This window comes from Macrotis lagotis, chromosome X (genome assembly GCF_037893015.1).
Source record: "Macrotis lagotis isolate mMagLag1 chromosome X, bilby.v1.9.chrom.fasta, whole genome shotgun sequence".
NCBI classification, from domain to species: Eukaryota; Metazoa; Chordata; class Mammalia; order Peramelemorphia; family Peramelidae; genus Macrotis; species Macrotis lagotis.
The window spans coordinates 382,657,015-382,684,034 of record NC_133666.1 but is presented as its reverse complement, the minus strand read 5'-3'; the positions used below and the strand labels follow the sequence as shown (position 1 = coordinate 382,684,034).

The 27,020-nt window shown below is 35.4% G+C and overlaps 1 protein-coding gene across 11 annotated transcripts in view; it reads left to right on the top strand.

Moving 5' to 3' along the window:
- RNF152 (ring finger protein 152) overlaps positions 1–27,020 on the top strand; it is a 122,015-nt gene that overhangs the window by 37,070 nt on the left and 57,925 nt on the right. For 8 of the 11 annotated variants that reach the window (XR_012471770.1, XM_074202560.1, XM_074202559.1 and 5 more), the window contains one exon: positions 23,962–24,098. The exons of the other annotated variants lie outside the window; for them this stretch is intronic. The gene's annotated coding sequence lies outside the window, so the exon portion shown is untranslated. The remainder of the gene's footprint in view (positions 1–23,961; positions 24,099–27,020) is intronic. 11 annotated transcript variants of the gene reach the window in all.

Genomic DNA, 27,020 nt, shown 5'->3' with positions numbered 1-27,020 from the left:
TTGGTAGTAAAATGAAAGAAATTACATTTATTCTGGGTAGAAAGATCAGTGTCTATTTACTAGGCTATATCAGATGAGAGATACTCTGCAATAGGTATGAGTCTGTCTATAGGAGAAGCATCTGATAGGTATTCTTACTTCTAGAGTTAATGCATTCCCATGGGACATGAAATCATCTGAGAGAAGTCTTCCTCATAATATCTGGGTCTTCAAGGTAGGCATTTAATGTTCATATTAGGTGATGCAACCAAAGCTAATGCAGCTAGGTGGCACAGCAGAGAGAACTCTGGGCTGAGAGTCAGGAAGACCCGAATTCAAATTCAGCCTCAGACATTCACTGGACATGTAAACCTGGGCAAGTCACCTATCCTCTATTTTTCTCAGGTTAATAATTGTAAAATACTTAGAGCAGTTTGTGATACATAGTAAGTGCTATATAAATACTTATTCCCTCCTTCCCCCCAAAGCCATGCTAAAATATATTTGTTGAATTCAGATTCAACCTCAGGCATTCATTGGACATGTGAACCTGAGCAAGTCACTTAAACCTCTATTTTTCTCAGTTTAATAATTGTAGAATACTTAGCACAGTTTGTGATACATAGTAGGTACTACATAAATTCTTATTCCTTCCCTCCCCCTAAACCATGCTAAAACATATTTGTTCATTTTGAGATGTAGAATTGCATGAATTGGAATTTTGAATGGTTTCATATACAAAAAATGTAGGATCACTTTTGAACTCAGAGTATTGTTTGTTTGCTTTTGACCTGATTTAACATGCATAACAAAATTCACCCAAAAGTGACTGTCAACTCGGAGATGAGACCCCTTTAAAATAATGGGCTGTGTTGGGGCAGCTAGGTGGCACAGTGCATAGAGCATCGGCCTTGGAGTCAGGAGTACCTGGGTTCAAATCCTACCTCAGACACTTGAAAATTACCTAGCCGTGTGGCCTTGAGCAAGCCACTTAACCCCATTGCCTTGAAAAATCTAAAAAAAAATAATAATGGGCTGTGAAATCTAGATGAGGAATTGACTACATGGGCAGAAAAATCTAGATAAAGACTTAAGTACATCCTCTATTCCCAAGTGCAGGAAACAGGGCACCAACCTTAGAACCAAGGTCTTAGCACAATGACAAAAGGAAAGGAAGATTTTTAAGGTCAATTCCAGTAGTATTCTTGGTAAAACTGAGAGACAGATGATTATAGGGATAATCAACTCAAGGACCACTGTGGTCCAATAGAAAGGATACTGACTGAGGAGTCGTAGGACTTGGGTTTGATTTCTGTCTATGCTACTAACTACCTGTATTTCCCACACATCTCCCCCAATAGAATGTTAGCTCTTCAAGGATCCTGGTTTTAGCTTCGTCCTTGTATCCCAGAACAATTCAATCCCTAGCCTGATGCTTGACCCTCGGAGGTACCTGATAAAATGCTATTGTTTGATTTTTGAGGGTGAATGCACATGTATCTCTCTGGGCTCAGTTTCTTCATCCATAAAATGAAGGGAATGGGATGGACTTCTCTCTCTAAGATTCCTTCATGCTTTCAACAAATAGTTAGGACAGGTGAAGTGTAAAAGACAAAAATGGAAATATCCCTGCCCATAGAACAATACATACAAAAGAAAAATGTATAAAGTAATTTCTGTGATGAAGTTATTAGTAACTGAGGAGACCAAGATAGACTTCCTTTGGGAATTAAAACTTTGAAAAAAATCCAGGGTAGAGGTAAGAAGAGGACACAAGAGCTAATGAGAGTAGTATTCTGGAAAAGGGGGAGCCTCATTGACTTTATGGAAATAAATCCATTTCATCCTTGGGTGTGATGGTAGTGAAGAATAACCTGGAGTTTTTTTCCATGAAGGAGCAAGGATGTGGCACTCTGTTTTGCCACCTTATGAGCCAGTTGCTTAATTGAAGACAAGTCAAGTGAAGCAATTCTCATCCTATAGTATCCAGCATCCTCATCTAGAAATGTTTCAAGTTTTCATAGGGGACCTTAATGGGACAGATACCAAAGGAAACAAACTTTGGTATAAGATCCTCTCAAGAGTGGAGTAAAAGTCAAATTAAGACAAATAGAAGAGGAATTCTTGATGACTGTGACCTTGTGACAATCTAAAGACTTCTGGGGTCTTTTGTTTCAGATCACTTCTGGCTTTTGTGCCCTAGAGAAGACACATTAGGTAATCAATCCTGAAGTAAAATTTGAGGAAATTTTAATAAAAAGTTTTCTGCTGTTGTCTTTTCCTTGGCCTTCACTGTGATTTCCCAAGGGATTCAATTCAATAAGCACTTATTAATGGTGTATGTGTAAGACCACATGCAGAAACTGGGGTTACAAAATGGTAAAAGAACTTGTCTCTCTCCTTTCTCTTATAGGAGTTTAAAATCTATTAGAATCAATTTGATAAATATTTATTGAAGGATTCTGTGTTTATAGTGGGCTGGGATACTGTACTAGATCTTGGGAGAAGTAAAAATATGCATAATGTGAGTCCCTTCCCTTATGAAATTTACATTTGGTAAGATATTAATGAAACAGTTATACTACCTGTTGACAGCCCATTGGAAAGATACAAATAAAGTTTTGTGTGCTTTAGATTGTTTTTGTTGTATTTGACTCTGTTACCACATTTAGAATTTTCTTGGCAAAGATATTGGAGTGGTTTACCATTTTCTTTTCCAGTTCATTTTATAGATGAGGAAACTAAGGTAAACAAGATTAAATAACTTGCACAGGGTCACACAACTGGAGGCTGGATTTGATAAGGTTTTCCTGACTACAGTGCTGGAACTTTATCCATTGTAACACCTAACTTCCCTATGTGACTTAGATATGATATCTTTATTGTTTGCTTTATTTAATTTTGCAGGTGACACATAGCACTAGACTTGACTATTAGAGTCAGGAAGACCTGAGTGTAAAATGTCACCTAAACTTTGTCCACCTCAATCTCCTCATCTGTAAAATGTAAAAATTATATAAGTACTATGTTATATAAATATATAATTATATATTTTTGAAAGTAGGCACACAAAAGTTTCTTGATATTTATATATGTCATTTATGACATTAGGGTGAACCTCATTTCTCATGTGCTCCAGATATCCCATTGAAGGAGGTGTGTTAGTGATGTCTCAGTGTAGTGTGACCTGACATCTATAAAGACTATATCTTTCCTCCCTGACTGCTCCAAGTTTTCTCTTCTTTTTCTACCTCATTCTTACCTACTGAAGTACTTTAATGTTTTTGGCTCAATTCCTATCTATAAATCTGTATAACAGTATTTGCTGCAGAACTCACAGGGATACTGTGAGAATTAATGAGAGAGTTGATGAAAAGTTCAGTAAAAGTATGTTGTATTATTAATGTTTTGAATCCTTTGACAGCTCTCTCACATCTGTCCTTTCATTTCTGTTCCCATTGCCATCATCCTGGGTCAGGTCCTTATCATTTTGCACCTGGACTATTTGGCCTTCTTGCTTGGTCTGTCCTGCCAAGCATTGTTGGATCATCTTCTGAAAATAATACTTTCTAACTTTAAAAATGTTCAATAGCTATATGTCATGTAAAGGGATAACAAAAAATCAAATTTAATTAGCCTGACATTCAAGACCTCACACAGTGAGGCTTCTACCTATCTTTCTAAACCTGTGTCTTGTTATTCTCCAGTTGAACTCTTCATTTCAACCAGTATTCTCATTCTGACTCTTCCTCCAAGCTGTTTTGTGCAAATTTATTTTTTTTTAAATTTTAGAAACTCTGGAATTTCCTTCCTTGTAGTCTCACTTGTCGGAACCCTAGTCCATTCTCCAAGGCTTAGATCAAATACCATCTTTTCTTGGAAGCCTTTCTACATAATCTCAGCCAGTATCAATCCCTTACTGCCCAGATCCTGTGACATTCATCTATACCATTCATTAGATGCTTATTTTTGTGACTACTTTTGCTTCTGTGTGTTCTGCATTTATATGTTTTTTTCTAGTATAATGTAAGTTCCTTGAGGACAGGGACCAGATTTTCTCACCTGTTTATTTGTATTCTTCATAACCTCTAGCATAGAGACTTACATACATGGTAGGCCAACTAAACCTCTGGATGCCCAACCTTTTGCCATTCATGTAATTTTCTAAACTCTTTGAGGGTAGGAGCTGTTTTTCATTTCTGCCTTTTTTATTGATTCCTACTACGGTATCTGGTCCATAGTAGGTCCACCCAATGCTTGTTGAATTGCATTCATTAAAGTTGAACAGAAAAATAATGATAAATTAGTAATAAAAAGACTTTTGATTTGTATTCTGATTGAAAATTATGTTAAATAGATATATCAATGAAAATTACACTTGGATATCTGGATACCTTTAATATTTTTATAAATGTTTTATAAATGATAAAGCAAATTCTGTAGGACCCAAATAGGTTGTGCTGTTTTTCCCTGGAAGCACAGGAAGAGAAAAATAGTATTTCTTTCTAGAGAACATAACTTGAATAGAATTGGCTTTTTTTCAGCATATTTCCCAATTGTCATTAATTGGTTGTGTGAAAACAAGATATTAGGCAGAAAAAGAAATAAATAGTTCTGTAGAAACCATCTTACAAATGGGATAGTCATCAGGCTGATAACTTTGGAATGAATAATGCCTTTTTTTTAGGTTTTTTTTTTTTTGCAAGGCAAATGGGGTTAAGTGGCTTGCCCAAGGCCACACAGCTAGGTAATTATTAAGTGTCTGAGACCGGATTTGAACCCAGGTATTCCTGACTCCAGGACGGGTGCTTTATCCACTACACCACCTAGCCACCCGTTCTGAATAATGCCTTTTGCTAGCTTGCATTGCCTCTGAATTAACCAGTTGCTATTGCTAGTGATTGATCAAATCAAATTATATTTGAATTTCACAATATTTCGGAGTTTAGTTGTAGTGAGAGCTTTATGCACTGGAAAACATTCCAATGCTTACTTCTTCCCATGGTACCAACAGTATAACACTTCCAGCCTTGGTCCTAGATAGGGCAAAGGTTATGGTTTCCCTAATCCTCTTTTCGCTTTTTCATCCCTGTGATTTACAACTCATGGTGCTTGCCAATTGCTCTACCTAGCCTACATCTTCCTGTCTTAGAGCAAGGTAAAGGTAGATGAAAAATTTTAAGAGTGTGTGTGTTTGTGTGTCTTTATGTGTATGTGGTATATGTTGTGTATGTGTTTTAAAGCAGTCCTTTGCTAATATACCAACCAATGTTATAATGCATTAATGATGCTACTGTGAAATATTGTTGGTGTTGGTATGTGGGGGGGTGTTGAATGTACTGAAATTTTCTGCATTTTCTTAACACCTTTCACTCTCTGGCTTTTAAATTCTACTTGACAGCCACTTCAGAAAAAAGAACACCTGCTCTCTGTGACACACATTGATATAAACATGCTATAACCTTCCACCTCACCAGACTGGTCACAATCTCTACTGGGGGAATGCTGATTTTCATTTGTGTATGTTGGGATTTTGTAACTATAGTCTGTAATTGGCCAATATACTCCCTCTGCAATTAGCCCTGCTGCTGAAACTCTCTTTGTGGCAGACATCTGCTTTACCTTACCTCCCTTGATTTGAGTATCCTCATTCACATTATAACAACCCTCTTTGTGACTCTCAGAACTCCTGATCATTATGGATACTGTTATTATGAAAGAGCAAAATGTGCTCAGCTGCTGGGAGAAAATGGCCAGGAATACATTAACATTAAAATAACATTCTCATTTTGACTGATAGTGAATGAAGCTAAGATAATAGTTTCAAAAACAATAACATATTTGGTGTGATATTCTTTTGCAGTTGTGTGCTTTGGGGTAGGTTTGAAAATTGCTACTTTGAAGGTTGATATTACATTAAATGTTATTGGGAGGCACATTGATAAGTCTCTCTACTCTGGAGAACTTACCTGTTTTTGCATATAATCTATGAACTCCTCTTATAATTTTATGTGAAAAATAACCAAATCAGCCACAGATAGAGGCTCACCATTAATTTACCCTTAATGCCATGCTAGATGTCCCTGCCCCATCTCAATGACACTTGAGAACTGTATAGTGGAGTTAGTGCTAATCACAATATAGTGCTATTTTTACCTGCTGCATTCCTGTACAGTTCTGTTGTTAAAGGGATTATTTTAAGATGACACACCACTGACTTAAACTATCTTGTCCTTTAATGTTGGGAGCAGTAGGAAGAAGGAGACAAAGTATATTTGACACTCATCTCTGAGTTCATAGTGTCCCATGTATCTATCTCACTTGGTCCCAGTTAATGGGTGAATTTTAATGAAGGCAAAGCTCAAGTACTATTTACAAAGGGGTGGGGGGGAGAGATGCTTTCTGTGGTCACCTCAGTCATTATTGTAGGAACATAGAGTGAGATCTAGAAGAGATTAGAATACTGTCCAATACAACTAGATGTTTTATTAAGGAAGCAAACTCTAAAGGTTTAATTAAGTATCTAAGGTCACCTTTCCCCCCCCTCAAGTTACCTGGTATTTACATGTTGTATCTCTTAGTAGAAAATAAAAGTTCTTTTAAGGCTTGACCCTTTTTATTTGTCTTGTTAATCTTGTAGTTAGGTTTTAGTAAATGCATATTTAAATGACAGCAGAGAAGGGACACAAGGAAGCCTTATTCTTCCTCTTCCTTTCTCAGTGACATAAAAGCTCTTTAATTTGAACTAACTATAGGAAATGACATGGATAGATGCAAAGTCAGTATGAATTGCCATCTAGTTAGGCATATATAATTACCAAAATTTTGAATAATATAATGTAGCATATAACTAAGGAGTAAAATTGTGTAGTGAAGAAACTTAGTTTATGGCAGTTACCAAGGTTGCACAGAAGACAATAGAGTTACAGAATTTAAAGCTGGAAGGAACCTTCAAGATCATCTAACCCAATGCTCTTTCTTTCACTTTATTGAAGATATGAGATGACTTCCCCAATGTTACACAGAAGTAGTCCCTAGGGAAAGCAAAAAGTAAATCCTAGTTACTCTAGCTTCTAAATCCAAGCTCTCTCCACTGTGCTAATGATCTGTCAGAGATCATTCCTGTTTGGAGAGATGGAAAAGGCATTACTGGTTGGGGTTGAGAAGAGGCATATGTGTGACCAGGAGGTACTTCTCAGGAGATTAGTTTTTGTATTCCTTAGTGGGGGAAAACAGTGGCCATTAGTGGTCTCCTTTCTCTTCCCATCCATCTCAACTTAATATGTACTTTAGCAAGCCCAGTGGTTACAGAAGACTTCAAGGAAATCAGAATAGCAGCCAGTGTTAGCTATCATTTGTATACTTTTCTTATGTTATTTCATTCAACACTGCAGATAGTAGAGAAGATCTTGAGGACTAAAAGTCTAATGGATTCACTTCAATCTCCCCTCTCCTTTTTTATTCTTGCTACTCCAGGAAAATCACCCTTCACCCCTAGTTGCATTAAAGCTCTAAATTTTAAACTGGTATGATATTGGGAATGCCATTCTGAAAAAATAAACTTCAGTTTTAGAATTTTTAGACTAATAAATTATCGATATAGAAAAACTCAACTGACCTATATTCATGAATAAATCAGAAATATATACAAAAACCCTAAATCTACTAAAATGGACATTTTTTGTATTGTCTAAAATATTTTTGTTCCCTTAACTAGTTTAAATTTTTTTCCCTCTGTGACCTTATTTATGTTAATAATGTAAACTTAGGGAGATAGCTTGGTAGTGGACAGAGCACCAGTCCTGGAGTCAGGAGAACCTGAGTTCAACTCCACCTCAAACACTTAATAATTACCTAGCTCTGTGACCTTGGGCAAGTCTCTTAACCCCAATTGCCTTGAAGAAGCAAAAAAAAAATGCACTTAGGAACTAATTTTTTCATGGATAGGATAAAGGTAAACTTTACCTTATTTTCCTTAAATTTCCTTATTTTACCTTAAATTCTGGAATGGTAGAACCTGATTCAATAAGATGTTAGCTTCCATAGCATGATTTCTTTTTAGAATATTAAATAACTTTTAAAAATGGCATATTGGAGTCACATATCACTTATAAGATAGTATAATTATAATTATATAAAAGTTGAGATTATAATCAAAGCCTTTTATAAACTAGTTATAGTTTCAAACAATCACCATAGATTTAAAGCTAGAAGGGACCTTCCTTAGGTTGTCTAGTTAAACCTCATTTACATACAGCAAGACTAAGACCTAAAAATGTTCAAGCTACTTGTTCAGGATCCCATAGCAAGTAAATTATAGAATTGGATTTTGAAAAATCCAATGGTCTTTCTACTAAGAAGGATAATAAGCTTATGTCAGAATAAAATTAGTTGAGACTATACCATTTCTAGATCTTGATATTTATAGAATGATTGTATCTCTCTAGTTAACTGAAACTCATCAAAACAGAGAAACTTCAGAGTGTTCATCAAAGGTAACTTGTGGGGGGCAGCTAGGTGGTGCAGTGATAGTATACCATCCCTGGAATCAGAAGGATCTGAATTCAAATCCAGTCTTAGACACTTGATACTTACTAGCTATGTGACTGTAAGCCATTTTACTGCATTGCCTCATCAAAAATAGAAGAAAGGTAACTTGTCACTATACAGGTAGCCCGAAACTTAAGACTGGGATCAGTGCTTAAAGGCCTTCAGTGTAGGTTTAGTACAGTGGCATGGGGCCCAAGGGTGGGATAAAGTAATCTTGTAAGTCCAAAGGCACCTGATTATAGCCACCACTTCAGTTTTTGCCCAAATGAAGTTAGACCCCTCAGACTATGCCTCACTTTAGTATGGTGAAAGAGCATACAGCTCTTATTGGGCAATAACCTGTTTTGGCCTCATGTCCTCTTAACTATAAAATGAAAGATTTGGATTAGTTGATTTCAGATAACATTTTTATCTCTAAGGATCAATGATTTTTGATCTCCTTGATTTTTGATTTTCTCAGGCTTGTATTGGAACAAATAGGAACCCACAACGTAGACTTAAATTGGTCTGAATTTCAGAAGGGACCTTGTTATACTGTGGAAGCCAAGTATACCCTGATATAGTTGGGGCATTCTGAAGGAGAGGTTTTAGCATTTTATATAGACAGAGATGCCATGATATCCACAGTTTATCTTGAAGAAAATGCAGCCAATCATTACCTTTATGATGGGACCAATTTCTAGCATGCACTACTTTTCATCAAAGAACCTTCAGAATTGAGACATATGTTCCTATGATAGTTTCATCATTTCTTTCTCAAAAGACATCTGTGCAGACTTACAGGCCTATGACCTTCACTGGGCTACAGCTCTTTATTTTGGGGTAGAGCAGCATGTGATGTTTACAGAGTGGTTGCCCTTGTCTTTTTAAAATAGCCTTCTCCTATCTTATGTTTCAGCAATGAGGCCCTAGAAAATGTCCCATTTTAATGGGGGGGATTGAAACATAACTGTAGTGTATGTTGTGATAAGGTTTATGTACCTATATCCCTGCATTGAAGAATACCAAAAAGATTTATGGGACAGTCTATTAGATAAACTGGAGCTGTGCTGGGGTGGAGAGAGAATACAGGAAAAAATATATATTCATACATACATACATACATACACATACACACATATATAAAATATTGAGTGAGAGGAGAGGAAGAGAGGGAGAGACACACAGAGAGAAATTTGAGTCTCAGGGAACTGAGGGCAATGGAAGGAAATTCTCAATCCTGAATTCTAATTGACTCCACTGCTTTGAATTACAAATATTGAAGCCAAGGGTAGTTGGGAATAGAACAGATGGAAGTTCGATATTGTCTTTGGAAAGTATCACAAATGACAAAGCCCTTTGTTCTTTTCTTTTCAACATATTCTCTTTCTCTCCCCCCTGGAATGCTGCTGTTTACAATGTAGTGATATTAAGTTGGTTCTTGCAATGTTTACAACGAATCACCCAGTGCTGTATTTATTTTGCTGATTGTATCAGTTCTGCAAATCCCATGCAAATAGTGTGTGTGTGGGTGGGGTAGAAGGAGTCCACATGGGCAGAGAGGAGTGTCCCCATATCTACTATCTCTACATGTCAGGGTTTGATCTGTAGTAATCCCTAATGGAAGGAGAGTTTACTTTTAAAACAGTAAACATTCACCAGATAGGCTAATATTTCCTTTTTTGTGTTTACCTTAGTGTTCCTGATCAGACCAACTGTTTTATGTTTGATAGTTTCCTCAAGAAGAAAAAAAGGAGGTCCATGGCTTATTTTCTTGTAAGCTTTTAGGCCGGTTGTATCCTCTTAACTGAGTGCCTTTTTTTTTCAGTATCTAGAATGCACTCTCAGGATCAGCACATCTCAACCAGAGTGCTAAGCACTTTTCCTTTTATCTTTGCATCTGAGCTACTCAGACTGGTACCTTTCCATAATAGACCCTTGCTATTTGATTATTGAATTGAAGTGATTTACTCTCTTCTCATCAGTAGACTCAGAGCCCATGAGAAAAGTTTATGCATTTTAAAAGAATGGTAAAGGAAAAAAAGATCTTGGAAAATGTTTTCTTAAGTAAATAATGTATCTCCAGTGGGAAGATTTTTTAGTTGACTTTCAGAGAAAATAAGTTTTACCATTGAGTTACAAATCTGTAGTAAGAGGGACTGAAATAAATAGTAACTTTGAAAATAAAACAGCAACTCTATAACCTTGTTACTAGGGATTTTACTGCAATCAGAAGAAAAAGATAACATATGTAGCATTTCTTCTCAGTATGAAACCTTATACATACTCTTCTGATTTTATATAGTGCAAAAAAAAAAAAACCTGTCTGGAGAATTACAAAGGAACCTGGATTTGCTAACAGGTTGCCTGAGTTTTCTGAGTTTGGTACTTCAGCCAGGAGACTTGGGCAAGTCACTTTTCTAAGTCCTACATTTCCTTACCTGGAAATATTACTTAAGGCTCCCTCTCACATATGGGTATATTCCTCTAGAAAACTACTGAAGGCTAAAGGTGCTTTGTGAAGGTATATTGAAAAACCATAGGTCAATTACAATCCTTCCCTTAAGTTTTTATTTTTACTAAAAATGTAGCTTCCTGTTTACCATACCATTGTGAAATAAGCTAGCTTTACCCTACTGTCTGGAGATTATAAAATTAGATTATAAAATTATAAAATTTCCATACTGAACTGCTGGCATTAACTGTAATGTTGTGATGTCTTTATGACAGGGGAAAGACCTTCATCTAAAAGGCCATAGTCTTCCATTGTATCCAGATGGACACCAAAAGTCCTATTTCCTATTCTATCAGGCCACTGGGTCAGGTGGTTCTGGAAGAGGGAGTAAGAAGATTGTCTTTACACTACATTCCCCTCACTTTAATCAACATAATGTGCATGTCCTTGTCATCATTTACTTGATGTTATTGTCTTCTTTGATTACAAAGGGCAACAATCAATCAATCAATTTTTAATTAGGCCAACCAGAAGATACTGACATATAATCAATCATAGAAAAATAGGTAACTATGATTTCTTTTGCATGGAGGTACTCTCCCTCTATTTGTACTGAGACATGGGGTTTGGAGAGGAGGAGGGAGGAGGAGAGGAATGTCTTCAGGGAATGTGGATGACCAGAGAACATATATGAAGTGGAACAAACATGTGACTAGGGAGCAACACATGTCCTGCTTATGTACTATGTCTAGTGAGTGCCCATAATAGGGCACACAATAATTCCTAAATAAATGCTTATTGCTTAGCTGCTTGCCTTTGACAGATCACTTAACCTGCCTGGGTTTCAGTTTCCTTATTAGTAAAATGGGGAAGTGGATTAAATCCTAAATCCTTGTGTGCTATTCTCTGCTGAGCTGCTTCTGCTGCTCTCTCCCATCAGCTGGTCATCTGCATGGAATGGCATGGTACAGCTTCTTTATTTTTTAAAAAAAATATTTTCCCTCAGTTATATATAAAGACAATTTTTAACATTTATCTTAAAAAATTTTTGAATTCCAAAATTACTCTGCCCCTCTTTCACCTTCCCCCTACTCTGCCTGGAGGAGTTGGTAAGCATACCTCTTAAAAGCCCCATTTGTATTGTAAAAGCCAGACACAAACAAGAGAAATCTTTGTGGATTTTTAAGATATTTTCTTTTACTGGATCTGGGAATCTTATTGGAATCTAATTGGAGTTTAGGTTTAAATTTTATCTAAAATCTCATAATCTGTGGATTACTATTCACAAAAGAAACAATGGAAGGAAAGAAGGAAAAAATAAAGAGACAAAAGAGATGGAATAAGGACTTCTTCATAACTCCTTAATGCCCTTGTTTTCAACCAGCTCAAGAGTAAGAAAAGTCAACAAGCCTTTCATTAAGTGTTCACTATATAACCTTTCCTTTACTTTGCTAAGAGAAAGTCTATGCCCTCAAGAAGTTTATATTCTAATGTGAGACCACAAAAAATGGAGCTGAAGAGTGGTTGGGGGGGGGGCACAGCTAGGTGGTGCAGTGGATAGAGCACTGGCCCTGGAGTCAGGAGTACCTTAATTCAAATTTGTCCTCAGACACTTAATAATTACCTAGCTGTGTGGTCTTGGGCAAACCTCTTAACTCCTTTTGCCTTGCAAAAAAACAAAACAAAACAAAAGAATGGTTGGGGGTGTGTGTTGTGTGAGAAGGTTAAGACTGAAAAGGAATTCTTAAAGCTGGTGGAACTCAACCCTTTGCTCTTCCTTCCCGTAGCAAGGAAAATATTGTTTTATATGTATAAACTGAGGATGAAGATAATCATGCCACCTATCTCTCAGGCTTGTTGTGAGAGGAGTACTTTAAACTATCTAAATAGGATTTATCCCCTAAAATATAGTTGTCTAGCGTATAGAGAGTTGTTCAGTATGAATTGGAAAAGGAAAGAGGAAACTTAAAATTTATGTAGAATAGCTAATGTAAAGTTCAGTCTTTGTTTTCTAAACCATATTCCTCATTCAAGTGTCTATTTGAACAAAACTGAGGATGACACTCATGTCACAAATCTTTCAATGTTCTTGTGAGGAGAGTACTTTGGAAATTATAAAGTTCCATATAATTAGGTTATATTCCTAAAATAACAGTTGTCTAGTATCTAGTGAATTGTCCAGTCTGAGAAAAGGATTCTTAAGAAGATTTATATATAATAAATGAATTGAGATTCAATGTTTACTTCATATTGCCTGATTCAGATTCATTCTAATCTCTAAATTTTAGTATCTATTTAACTACTCTGGAGAACTATTCTTCATGGGCCTAGCTCAAATCTAGTTTTGCCTTCAAACTCAACTGCTTGATTTAGAAAAGAGTTTAAAGAGGTCCCATTTAACCTGAATGAACAAAGGAATGAATGAAAAGAAAAAAGTGCCTCAATGATGAATCCTTCATTTGGATAATTCACTACCTCCTAGGCCACTAGCTGATGTTAATGCTGCCCACCCAAACTGCAGAACAAAATGGTATCTTCCTTCCTTTCCCTCCTTCTTTCTCCTCTCTCTCTCTCTCTCTCTCTCTCTCTCTCTCTCTCTCTCTCTCTCTCTCTCTCTCTCTCTCTTTCTCTTTTTTCTTTTTTGTCTCTTTCCCTTCCCTCCTTTTTTCTTTCTTTCCTTTCTTCCTTTATTTTTTAAAGGCAGGCATGGTTTTGCTTGGAACTAAATCATTGGTATTGAAGATCCTTAAATATTTCTTTGCAATGCATATTTTATTTAACACTTCAGAAAGAAGAAATGTAAGCTGTTACCTTGAGTACTATTGGTACAGTCTTTTGGGATGACCTAGGTCCTTTTCCCATATGATTTTTTCCTCTGCAAAATGAATTCAATTACAAACATTTTGCAACTACTATCTGAGTGCTGGAGATACAAGGATAGAACATAGATTCTGCCATCAGGGATCTTAAAAACTCTAATAAAGGATGAAATGTGTCAACAAAAAATGTGCAAAAATAGCTGATATAAAGAACAATATTAATATAGAGGAAGTGTCCTCTATCAGGGGATTGGGGATCAGAGATGACTTTAGGGAGAGGAGTGACAAGTAGGGCATTGAAGGAAGGTAGGAGGTAGATGGAGTGCAAAAGAAGCATTCCATTTCCTTCTGTTGTTGGTGGTGGTGGTGGTTTAGGGGTGCAAGGAGTATATGATCAAAGCTGCAGTATCAGGAGGAATCAGAATGAAAACATGGATGGAATTGCCCAGTATGTCTGGAAATGGGGTATGTGAAAGGAAAATTTAAAGACTAAGACTTGAAATATGAATTGAAAGAGATTATGGAAATCTTTGAATACTAAGATCTGGAGTTCAATCTTGAGAAATTTATTTTCTTCTTTGAGCAGTATAAAAAGATTTAATATATTATGTTTTCAAAAACTGACCATAGTAAAAATTAAAATAAAGTTATAGGGAAGTAAAAAATGTTTTTTTTTTCCTTGAAAGGGGGCAGTAGTAGTTCAAGGTAAACTTAGGAAAGAATGAAAGGAATGAAAACACAGAGAAAGATACATATTCTATAGTAGACAATTTCATGTCCAATTACATAATTTAAATCATGGATAATAGTTTGTGTAGTGATTTAGAAATTTCAAATAAATGGTATTTTCTATTATAATGTTAACACATCAAATAATTTACAAAACTTGGTCACATAATTTTCTTACCGAAACAGTATCTTATATCTAGAAGTTTTTCCTCCTTTGTTGTAAAGATTGTCTTGGAGAATTTTTACTTGAAATAAAAGCCAACCACAACTTCCTCTGAATAAAAGAAAAAAGAGCAAATTTATCAAAGCACAACTTAGCAAGAGGTGTTTTAATTGCAAGGTTCTTTTTTTGTTATCTCAAGGTAGATAATTTTGCTAGCTATATGTATCTGAGTAGCTTTGATGTTGACTTTAAGATAGGTATGCATGAGATTGTTTGCAGGACATTTACAGTGTGATTATAATAAAGTTACTTGAGTTAGGAATGGGAACTTCGCCACTTGCTAATGTATTTTTCTGTAGTATACTGATAGTAATTGTTCCTTAAAAGGTACCATCTGACCTGAAGGATTGTATTATTAGCGGAAGCTTTGTGTTCATAATTTTTGTCAAAGACTATTAGAAGATTGTAATCAATCAAGGAGCATTTGAGCTTGACTTATGAGGTACTTAACTAGTAACAAATACAGTAAAGCTTCTTTCCATTCAGCCATGGGAGAAAATAACAGCGCTGTTCATGATGCCTTTCATATTAGATAGGAAGAGGAGACTTGCAGATAGGAAATTCAAGTGTTAAAGAAAATGAAAACAAAAAATTTGGTGAAATTTTTGACTGATGACATTAGTAGCTTTAGTTTCTTAGAAAATACACTTGTATGGTTCAGTGAAAAGTTTTCTAAATTTGCAGTTAGTATATGAATTTAAATTAGGGTTTTCCTGCTTCTTTCCTTAGTGACCCAAGGAAATTCATTTCTTCTCATTGAGCCCTTGGTTCACTCATCAGTCAAATGAATGTTTACAGTAGAAGACTCTGCTGAGGTTCTTTCCAACTCTAAATATATGTTCTAAGATTGGAGACTGGGGGCACTAATCTTAAAGAATGATCATAGTTTGATTTTTTTTTTCTCCTGAAAATTTATCTCTATTGTTCTTGGTAATTACACATTCATTTTATAACTGGATAATGAGACAGCGTGATGCAGTTGACAAATTTCCAGCTTTGTTTGGTGTTTGAAAAAAAATCTGGGTTCAGGTCCTACCTCTGACAAATTTTAAGTATTTGTGTGGCCAAGGGCAAGTTACTTAATCACTCAGTTCCTGGAGGATATTTGAAGATTCTAAGGTGCAGAGAAATTTTTGTCCTGTGTTTTTGGAGCAAATATTAGAGATTCCTTATACTAACAAAAAAAAAGTCACAGATCAGAAGTAAAAAGCAACATATAAACAAACAAATTAATAAAGAGGTACCTTTAACAATTTCTCTTCTCTTCCAACTTTTGCCAGTCAATGTAGTGTATAGCAATCAAGGTATTTTGATTAATAATTTTTAAAGTTATTAAAATACCAAATGGATTGGTAATTATTTCCCTGTACATAATACTTTAATATTTCATCTGGTCTCAATCACTTCAAGCTTTAGCACTCAGTTTAATTAGCTGTCATAGCAAAAATTTAAAAAAAATTAGCTGTGACCTGTTTTCTGAGAAACTGTTAAGGCTGGTTTTTGAGTGATAGCCATGCAATCTGTCACCAGTCCCAGTTCTCAAAGCTTTTCCAGCTTGGTAGGACCTGCCTGGAACTTGTGCTCATTTGGCCAGCATCACCTTGGAGAATCCAGGTGCCATGAGGAGGCATTGAAAGACTTTGGTGAAGGATATTATATAATATCAGAACATAATGTGTGGTAAATCATTTATGACATGGATTTTTAAAAGTACTTGTGGTAATTTATGTTAAATGTATCATAATTTGTTTTGAAAAGGGGACAGATGTTGATGTGGTGCAGTCACAGCTGTTTACCATACCATTATTAAATCACTATATTGTATGACAGTGTTGGGAGCAAACTTCTTTGTCCTTAGCCAAGTTGACTACTGTGGATTAAAGTCTTTAAAATGTTGAAAGTTAAAGTCTTTGAAAATGTTTTGGGGCTCTTTTTGGTGGTTGGGGGTGGGGGTTGGAGTTTAAGTTTCATACCTGGTCTGGATTACTTTGCAATAGTTAATTGCATTCATGTCTGTATCTATACAGAACCCTATTGAAAAAATACACTGGAAAAAATTTTTCTTTTTGGAACTTGTCTAGATGGTAGGAACATAGTTTACTTCAGAATAAAAAAAAAGATTTTTTAAAATAAATGTGGTTAAAACCTTCTATAATTGAAATCATTTGATTTTTTTAGCTTTTCTGAATAAGTTGTGACTTTCAAGAGACTAGTTTAATTTATGCATCATTAATTTACATTAACATCAATTCCTTTTAAAAAGAACTGCCCCCAGTAAGTTTGTTATACCTGTCAAACACTTCAAGACAGTACCTCATGGTCTGAGATACATCATTTCAATGAATGAGTACTATGCTTTTAGATATTTTGAGTATTCTCATAACCATTTACTCTTGATTCTATTTTTGATTAATTTTATTGAGTAATTTTTTGACTTTGCTTATTTCTATGTAATCTTGCCTATCTTCTGTGCATTCTTATTGTTTTAAATATGCTCTCTACATGTATGACTTCTCACATATATTTTTCCAAGCTCTTATTTTCCTGTGCTTGATTGTGTGTTGTATATCTTCATTTATATTTCCCCAATTTCTCTCTAAAAAACTTAGTATATCATCATGTCCTCCCCAAACTGGATCTCTTGCCTGGGCTAAATATCTCTTATTTAAATCATGTGGGTTAAACACCTAAGTCATCATTAATATCTCTTATCCAGTCATTGTTATCTAGGTTTTTTTTTCTTTTTATCACTTGCAGAAAATTTCAAAACCAGAACTCACCCTTCCTACCCCCACTATCACTATCCTAGCATAAAGTATTGCTACCTTGCTCCTGGAACATTAAAAATTATATCCCACTTGATTTCATATCCACTTGTTTTTCCCCATCTGTTCTATCATCAATAACATTTGTGTATTTTTCTTCTTGAAATGCCACTCTCTTGCTCAGAAACTTTCAATAGTTTTCAATTGCCAACCTCAAAGGCTCAAGGCTCCTTTACCTTCCACAAGATGGAAGTCACCTGTCTGACCTTATTTCTTAAACTTTCATACAAAAATACTTCAGTCTTTTGGTAGCTTGTCCAAATAAGGGTACTGAATCTGGAATCAGAGTATCTCTCTCCTCCAACTATGAGGAGGAAAGAGAAGGTGGAGCAGGAGGAGAAGAAACTTGTTGCAACAGTAGGCTGGGAATCACCTAAATCTCTTTGGGGACTGAATTATGTTATTCATGTACCACTCTGGCTAACAATCTCTTACCTCCTGCTTTCTTCCTCTTTATCCCTCCTTTAATCACAATAACTGGCTTTGGAGGAAGAAACTATTCCACCTTCACCAGTAGATTGCAAACAATATCTCTCCTATGGTTCACCTACTGATTCATTCCTTACAGCTTTCAAATATATCCAAATCTCTCCTATTCTTTAAAAAGCAAAAACAAAACAACTTCCCTCAAGCTATCCTCTCTTATAACTCAGCCGTTTGCAATCTGACTTCCTTTCTCCTCACTTAATGAAACTGTTCTCTCATAAATTACCAATGGGCTCTTAATTGTTAGTACTTGACACAGTGATGACCATCTTTTCTTTCTGGATACTCTTTCCTGTCAGGATTTTCATGACACTTTCTCCTGGTGCTCCTCCTGATTGTGTCTTCCTCCATCCTCTGTTTGACTGACTTAGCATTTTTATCAAGTCCCCCAAGTATTCTCAAGATTCTGTTCTGTCTTCTCTTCCCCCCCCATTCATATTAATTGTTTCTGTTTCCCTTTCTCTCTCTCTCTCTCTCTCTCCCCCTTCCCCTCCTTACCCACAATAATTCCCATGAATTTAACCTCTCTATTCAGATTCTTCACTAAAGTATCAATATATCTGTATCTATATCATCTCCAATATTCCTCTTCCCTGAGCATCAGTCCCATATTAATTGCCTATTGGACACTTGAAACTAGATGTTCTAAGGAGACATCAAAAACTCAATATGTCCGAAAATGAACATATTATTTTCCCCTGAAACACTCCTTTCTTCCAAATTTCCTGTTTTACTTTGAAGGTACTATCATTTTTCCAATCTCCCACGTTTGTAAACTTGTCATTACCTTTGACTTCTTATATTCATCCCACATATTCATTCAGTTGCCAAAACTTGCCTTTTCTGTTTTTACATCTCTTGCATCATCTTACCCTCCTTCCCCCTGACTCAAATAGATATTTAACTCAGGCCCTTACTGCAAGAACTTTCTAATTGGTCATTCTGCCTCAATCCTCTTCTCACTCCAGTTCATTGTCCACACTACCATCCAAGTGATTTTTTTTAGGTTTTTTTTTTTTCAAGGCAAACTGGGTTAAGTGGCTTGCCTAAGGCCACACAGCTAGGTAATTATTAAGTGTCTGAGACTGGATTTGAACCCAGGTACTCCTGACTCCAAGGCAGATGCTTTATCCACTATGCCACCTAGCCGCCCAGTGATTTTCTTTAAGGGCTCATCTGACCATGTCATTTTTCCATGTAATCAATTTTGGTGGTTTCTGTTTAGCTTTTAAAACCCTTTACATCTGTCTGAAGTCAATTCTAGCCTCACTCCCCCATCTGAATACTGTGTCCTGGTCATACTGGTCTTTCTGTACTGCAAATATAGTACTTTATATTTTGTCTCTCTGCCTTTGTACTCATGAAGGCCTCTTTACCTCTTTCTCATAGAATCCTTCTTTTCTTTCAAATGCAGCTTGAGTACCACCTTCTACCTGAATTTTTTTCCCAAACCATCCCTCATCCCCAGCTGCTAGTGTTTTCCTTCTACATTATATTTATTTTGTGCTTATTTGTATTATTATTCTCTTTATAATTATTTTTACATACTTATATATACACCTGTCTTCTCCTTTAGGATTTAAGTTCCTATTTATAGCACAATGTTCAGCATATTATTGATGCTATTAAATGTTTGTTGATTGATTAACTTTACAGTCTCTATTGTCACAAGAACCTGTTGTGAGATTCAAGTGGAAGGTTGTGTGTATTTTAAGGGTTGACCAGGTATAGCTATTGATTATACTGTGTTCCCCACCCGGGTATCTTCATTAGCACCAAAGAATTGGTAGGGGAGAGAAGATAAAATTTATTTAATAGATAAAGATAAACCTGTTAGGAACTGCTGTTCTATTGCCTTGGAATGGCCTTGCACAATGTCTAATCCTATCCAAGTCCCTACTTTATCCTTCATATGAGAAATTCTTTTAAGTTAGAAGAGACAAAATATCTAGTTTAAACTCCTAAGATATAGCACCTTCTTCAATATTTCTGTTGGATGGAAAGCCAGCAATTGTTCAAACACTTTATTTAAAAAAAAATTATTTAAAGCAATGGGGTTAAGTGACTTGCCCAGGGTCACGCAGTTAGGCAATTAAGTGTCTGAGGTTGGATTTGAACTCAGGTCCTCCTGACTCCAAGGCCAGTGCTCCATCCACGTGCCACCTAGGTACCCCCAAACACTGTCATTAATAAAGCATTTAATATGCTGACAATACTATGTATCAGAGACTGTGCTAAGTGGTGGGAATAGTAATGAAGTCCCTTCTTTCAAACAAATGATATCCTAATTGGGGGAAAGTGTGGTATAGTGGAAAAAGTATTAGCTTGGGAATCAGGAGACCTGGGTGGGGGAGACAGAGAGAGAGAGAGAGAGAGAGAGAGAGAGAGAGAGAGAGCAATTCATGTAAATGGCTAGGAAGTGACTTGTTCACCTGGTTCCTGATAAGAAAAGGCCATGGTCTCTTTCCCAGGTACCCAGTATCAAGGTCAAAATGATTCTTTATGTAGTCTTATTTATAAGGATGACAATTCTAACTTTAATTTTTCTTATATTGCACTAAAAGGCATCTCTCTATATATACTTTGAACTCTCTTCCGGATTTTTCCCCCCTCTTTACTATTTTTTTTATTTTAGATTTTGTTTGCAAGGCAAATGGTGTTAAGTGGCTTGTCCAAGGCCACACAGCTAGTCAATTTTTAAGTGTCTGAGGCTGGAGTTGAACTCAGGTACTCCTGACTCCAGGGCTGGTGCTCTATCCACTGTGCCACCTTGATGCCCCACTCTGTACTATTTTAAAAAAACTTTAATTTTAAAGTTTTATTGATTTGTTTTATTTTCATATTAGAAACATTTAGTTATTCTTACTTTGTGAAAGGTCTCTTGTTACAAAATGAAAAGTTGCAAAATAAAACAAATTATGGTATGACTTACTTCAACTGCATGTTATGCATGGAGCATTTCATATTTGTAATACTCTACCTCCATTTATTTACATTAACAGAAATTTATTATCTCCCTCCCATAACCCTGAATTGGAATTGGAAAAACAGGGAAAAGCTTCTTGCAATGAATATAATTAATCAAACAAAATATATTCCTTTAGGATATAGACAAAAACATGTCTCATTTTACACCAATGGTATCAAACTGAATTGGAAACAGAAGTCACTAATCCATACATAAAGATCCCTGAGAGCCACATATTGACTTATTTTTAAAATGTAATAATATCTTTTTTATTATAGTTCCATTTATTTGTTAAATATTTCCCAATTACATTTTAATTTCATTTGGTTAGAAGTATTATGAGCTACCATTCTAGTGCAAGCCCTTATCACCTCATGCCTAGATTATTGCAAGAGCTTGCTGGCAGCCACAACTTTTTCCCCAATCCAATCCATTTTCCATTCAGCCTCTAAAGTGATTTTCCTAAAATGCAAATTTCATCAGGTCACATTGCTTTGTGAAGCATCTTAACTTTAAAATACTGTACAAATGCTACCCTTTTTTCAGTACTAGTTAAACCTTTCATTGGATTATACTGTCTCCCTTCCCCAAACCTGTACAGAATCACAGGCTAGGAGCTTAATAAGACTAGGTAGGGTGATAAAGAATTGTGTTATTAGTTACAGTATCTTTTCTTTTTATGTTAGTGTTGTCTCAGAAATAACTGATGAATCTGGGACAGAAGTTGGAAGCAGCATCAAGTCAGAAATTGAGATAGTAATCATTACTTTGAATTTTCTTCTACTTGAAGAAAAGTGTGGTACAGTGAAAAGAGCACTGGCTTGGGAGTCAGGAGACCTAGGTTCTAGTCCTCATTCTGCTGCTAGGTAGCTATGTCCATGTGCTTTTAGATGAATTAATTAACTTCAGTTTTCATCTCAAAGTGAAGAAGCATTACATGGTCAAATGAATGTTGGGTTTTGAGTAGGAAGCTGTGTAGGCAAATGTTATTTCTTCCCATTTCTCCTCTATGACCCTGGGCAAGTCATTTCAACTTTTATAATCTTTCATTTTACTCTTTGGCAAAATGAGGAAATTGCAATAGGTGACCCAAAATTCTTTATGTAATAGTGATTCTATGGGGATTAGCCCAGCTATTTAATTTTTGACAAGTTTATTTCTAAAGACTCTCTTTTGAAGAGCTAATGTTTTCTGTGGTTTTGATATCCATCTATAATCAGATGGACTATCTCTCTAATCTAGGACTTATGATGTCTGGACTCTTGATTTGATTGTGCTTAGTAGTGTTACTAAAAGAGTTGACTGGGGCAATTTGCAAATGGATTAGTTTCTGTCTCTATTTAAAATTTTGGCTAGGAACTTACTCTTGGATTTATAACGAACAGGGTCAATTCAGTTCCAGAAGAGGTTAAAAAAAAAAGTTGATGTCTGCAGTTAGTTTTCCTATTACTAAGATTTAATTAATTATACAAAATAAACTTAATATAACATGAAGAATGATCACCAATAAACAAAATTAAATTACACTTATTAAGATAAATGAGGGAAATACATTTGGGAAAGCAAAAGCTTTAATTTTCTTTTGATAAGGTTTGTTTACTTGCTAAATCACAGTTCCATCAGCTGCAAAGCTCCCAGTAATTAGTATGAATTAGTTAGGAACTGCTATACTAGTCTCCCAATTGATTCATTTTCTTCTTTCAAAACAAATTGATATTATTCTAGCTATGAAGAAATTGTTTTTGCTCACCCAATGAAAATAATAGATAAGTGATTTTTAAATTTACTTTTGCATAACTAGGGTATCACATTACTGATCCAGAAACAAATAAAAAATCACTGGCATTTATATGACATGTTGAAGTTTCTCATTTGATTCTCAGAACCCTATGAGGTAAATATTTTTGTTTTTCCCATTTTACAGATGTGGAAACAGAGGCTGAAACAAATTAAATGACGCTTGATCATACTATTAGTCATGGGCAGGGCTACCTGTCCAACACACTTTTCATCATACCACATAGATAATCTTCCTAAAGTGTTAAAAGAAACGATATATTAAAATGTTTCATTTTACTGGATTTTATGGGTTGGCAAACTTTTACTAGCATGTAGACATTAAATGATATTTGAACTGTAGTGCCTGTTCTACTGTTTCCCTCAAGTTTTAGATTTAAGTGTTTCAAAAGACTCTTCTTGAGAAAAAAAGTAGAAAAGTTTTTTGAAAGGTTTTCATATTAAGGTTTATAAATACTTCATTTCTCAATTTTGTAACCCAGCAGGTGGTTTGGCTTTTGAAAAGCATTATAATAATACTAATAATGTAAATTAGAATATCATAGTTTAGTCTTTCTAAATACCATATTAGCATTTATTGGATAGAACTTAGAAATGTTTTAACCATTAATATTCTTTGCCTGAGTTTTGCATACTATAAGAGAAGGTATTAGAATACAAATAAAAATGGAGAAAGGGGAGGAGTTCTTGAATGTCAGCTGCTCCTGCTCACAGAGCTAACAGCAATGGTGCCAAAATAGGCATTTGCCAAGGGTGCAGGATGCAGGAGTCCAGATCATAATGGTCTCTGGGTGTTTATTTTATGATAAGGAAGGAAATAAGCATTTGTTAAGTGCCAATTATGCTCCAGACCCTAGGCTAAGTGTTTTATAAAAATTGTCATCTTTGATCCTCACAACAACCCTGAGAGGAATTATATTATAACCCCCATTTAACAGTTGAGGAAACTGAGGCAAAGTCATTTAATGGCCTGCCTAGAGTCACACAGTAAAGTGTGAATGGTCTGAAGATTCACAGTCTCAAGTGAATAACATTAACACATTCAAAAATCTTGAAATGTAAGAGGCGCAAGTTTTCCTTTCGCTTTTAATATCTCTCATCTCATCTCATCCTTACAACATACTTACAGCAATGTTATTCTTACTTTACAGATGGCAAAGTGGAGTCAGAAAAACATTTAATGACTTGACCCTGAGACCAGACCCCAGCAAAGTTCTTAACTCCTGATTTAATGTTATTTAAACCATATATATTTTTTGGGGGGGACTGCATCTTTCTTCAATTTAAGGTAAAGTAAACATGGGGAGTTTGGGGACTAAGCATGCATTTGAGTGACTCTGTAGTGTTGCATTCTAATTATTACATAAAGTAGGGTCATAAGTGTGCATTCCTATCTATCTATCTATCTATATTATAATATATGTATATATTTAAACAAGCTCCTGATAATCTGCACAAAACCAATGTATTTGGATGTGTACCTTAAAACAAAATTTTCAGCTTCTCAGAGTAGCTGTGGTACAAAAATTCTTGGGTTGACAGGTCAGATTACTGAGGCCTTAGTCGATAACTATAATTAACTTAGAGTTATTGGAAGACTGATCATTGCCATTGTGATTTTTTACATTTTCATATTATTGTTTATGGGAATTGAATTTTTGTGTCCTTTTTTGGAGGTGTAACATATCCCTTTTCTGTAAATCTTCATATCATATTCAACTACAATTATAATTTATATGGGAAATAATACCTATCTATTCTAACATTTTTGAAGGATCAGACTGTCTAATTGGACTGTGTCAGTGGGAGTTCCTTTTAAAACTCCTGCCAGGGTGAGATCTGACCTTTTCTAGTATTAGAGTAATGGGTCTTTGTAGTCCATATTTGGGTTGAATATAAGGAGCTGACTTTCAATCAGTGGCAGAAGGCACCATCTTCGCTAGAAACTTTTCTTCTCACTAATAGATGTTCAGAGATTTTCTTAGAAGGAAAATAAGAACTTTTGCTTGAACCAAGATATTGCTCTTAAAATTGATTGGTTAAATTTGAGTGCATCAAATTTTATTTATTCAGTCTCCAAATAGCTCTCCCTAATTCAAGCATCTTATGTACCCCAGTTATCTTTCACAGAGGTGCCAAAGTGACAACTTAAGTGAAGATTTTACTGTATTGTTTCCCTACTCAATAAGCTCCAATGACTCCCTCTTACTCTACAATAAAATATAAACTCTTCTGGTTGACTTCTAAAACCCTTCTCAAGCTGACCTCTTCTTATCTCTTCAACCCCTTTGGACATTACTTCTTTTTTCCGTGGTCTACCCAAATTGCATTCTCCCTGTTCCCTATGGATGGCATTCCATCTTCATTTCCCATCTCCATGCATTTATTTTTACTGGTCATTGACCATGCCTGGAATGCACTTTTTTTAGGTTTGTTTTTTTTTTTTGCAAGGCAGTGGGGTTAAGTGGCTTGCCCAAGGCCACACAGCTAGGTATAATTATTAACTGTCTGAGGTCGGATTTGAACTCAGGTATTCCTGACTCCAGGGCTGGTGCTCTATCCACTACACCACCTAGCTGCCTGACTATGCCACCTAGCCACTACTGGAATGCACTTCTTTTCCACAACAACCCTGTCTTCCCCACCCCCACAAGAGGCAAGGCAAAAGACTGTCCTCTAGAAACTTAAATCTAATGGGGGAGACAACATGCAAATTATATACAAAGCAAACCATATGCAGGATAAATTGGAAATAATTAAGAGGAAAAGCACCACCGCAATTAAGAGAGATTAAAGAATGCTTCCTGTAGGAGTAGAATTTTAGTGGAGATTTAAAGGAAGTCAAAGAGCTTAGTGGTCAGTGCAGAGAAAGGAGAATATTCCTGATATGGGAGACAGCCAGAGAAAAATGCCCATAACTGAAAGATGTAGTATCTTGTAGGTCTGAAAAGGTAGATAGGTGCTAGATATGAGGGAAGGAGAAACAAAAGAGGGATGATGCTGAGAACATGCAAGAATCAGAAGATAGTAGCTAAGAGAGCTCACTTTGAGTTGGCTAAGTCTTAGTGAATATTAAATTACATGAGAGATTTTGCTAGAAATATTAATAGTGTAAAAGCAGTTTTGTTATGTTTTCAATTCAACTGAAGTATTTAGGAATTGTTCACACTTAATTTTACATGTCTGATTGAATATTATAACTTAAATAAAGAAGGATTCTCACCAGTTAAGTATGTAAGTATGAAGTGCCTTGATATTTGTTAATAAAGTATATGGACTCAATTAGACAAATATGGTGTAGTGGAGAGAATACTGAATTTTGAAGCAGGAGAACTAGGTTCAAATTTCTGTGACTCTAACTTAGCAATATAATAATAATCATTATTTGCATCTGAGACCTAAGTTCATTCATCTTAAAATGGAGATAATAATACTCCTTCCCCATTGGAATTGGTTGAATAGGGTCATGTCATGGTCAACTCTGTGCTTAAGGAAACTCACTTTGATAGGTATATGGGAGGATGGATTGGGGTGAGAAGAGACTTGAAGTAGTAACAACAATTTTGAAATCAAATAAGTAGACATTCATTGCATTTAGGTTCCAACTATCAATTATAAGAGCAGTGTCTTGACTTAAAGTGACATTTACTTTCTTCTAAAAGAAATTGATTTGTAAACTTTATGACACAAAAATGTATATATGAATTATAATAATATTACTATTGTTATTTTTGGTTAACTTTCTGTGGTTTGATAATTTTTGTAGTTGAATAAACATTTTTGTAGTTGAATAAACTGAGGGAATGTAAAGGGGTGAAAGTCAGAAATGTTGGGTCAGTCTTTGAAAAATACTTTTCAGTGGAAGAAACACTATCTGCTCATCAGCATCCACAGATATGTATTGAGCATGGCTCCAAAGTCAAAGGAATATTTATTTTAGGAAACTATGTCAGTAGAAAAAAATGATAAAATCAGTTCAAACATCCCTGAACAACTTTTAGGGGATATTTGGTTGATCCAAATCATCTTCCAAAAGCCTTTTTAATTACTAAGAAGATAGACAAAAACTATGCATAATTAAAGGGTTTTTTAAATAATTAATATAACTTTTAGGATTAATTAATAGTGCATTAAAGTTTTCAAAATATGCTATCAATGCAATTTGTGGTACTTTGGTGCCCTTCTAATCTGTTGTACAAACTATGGGCAT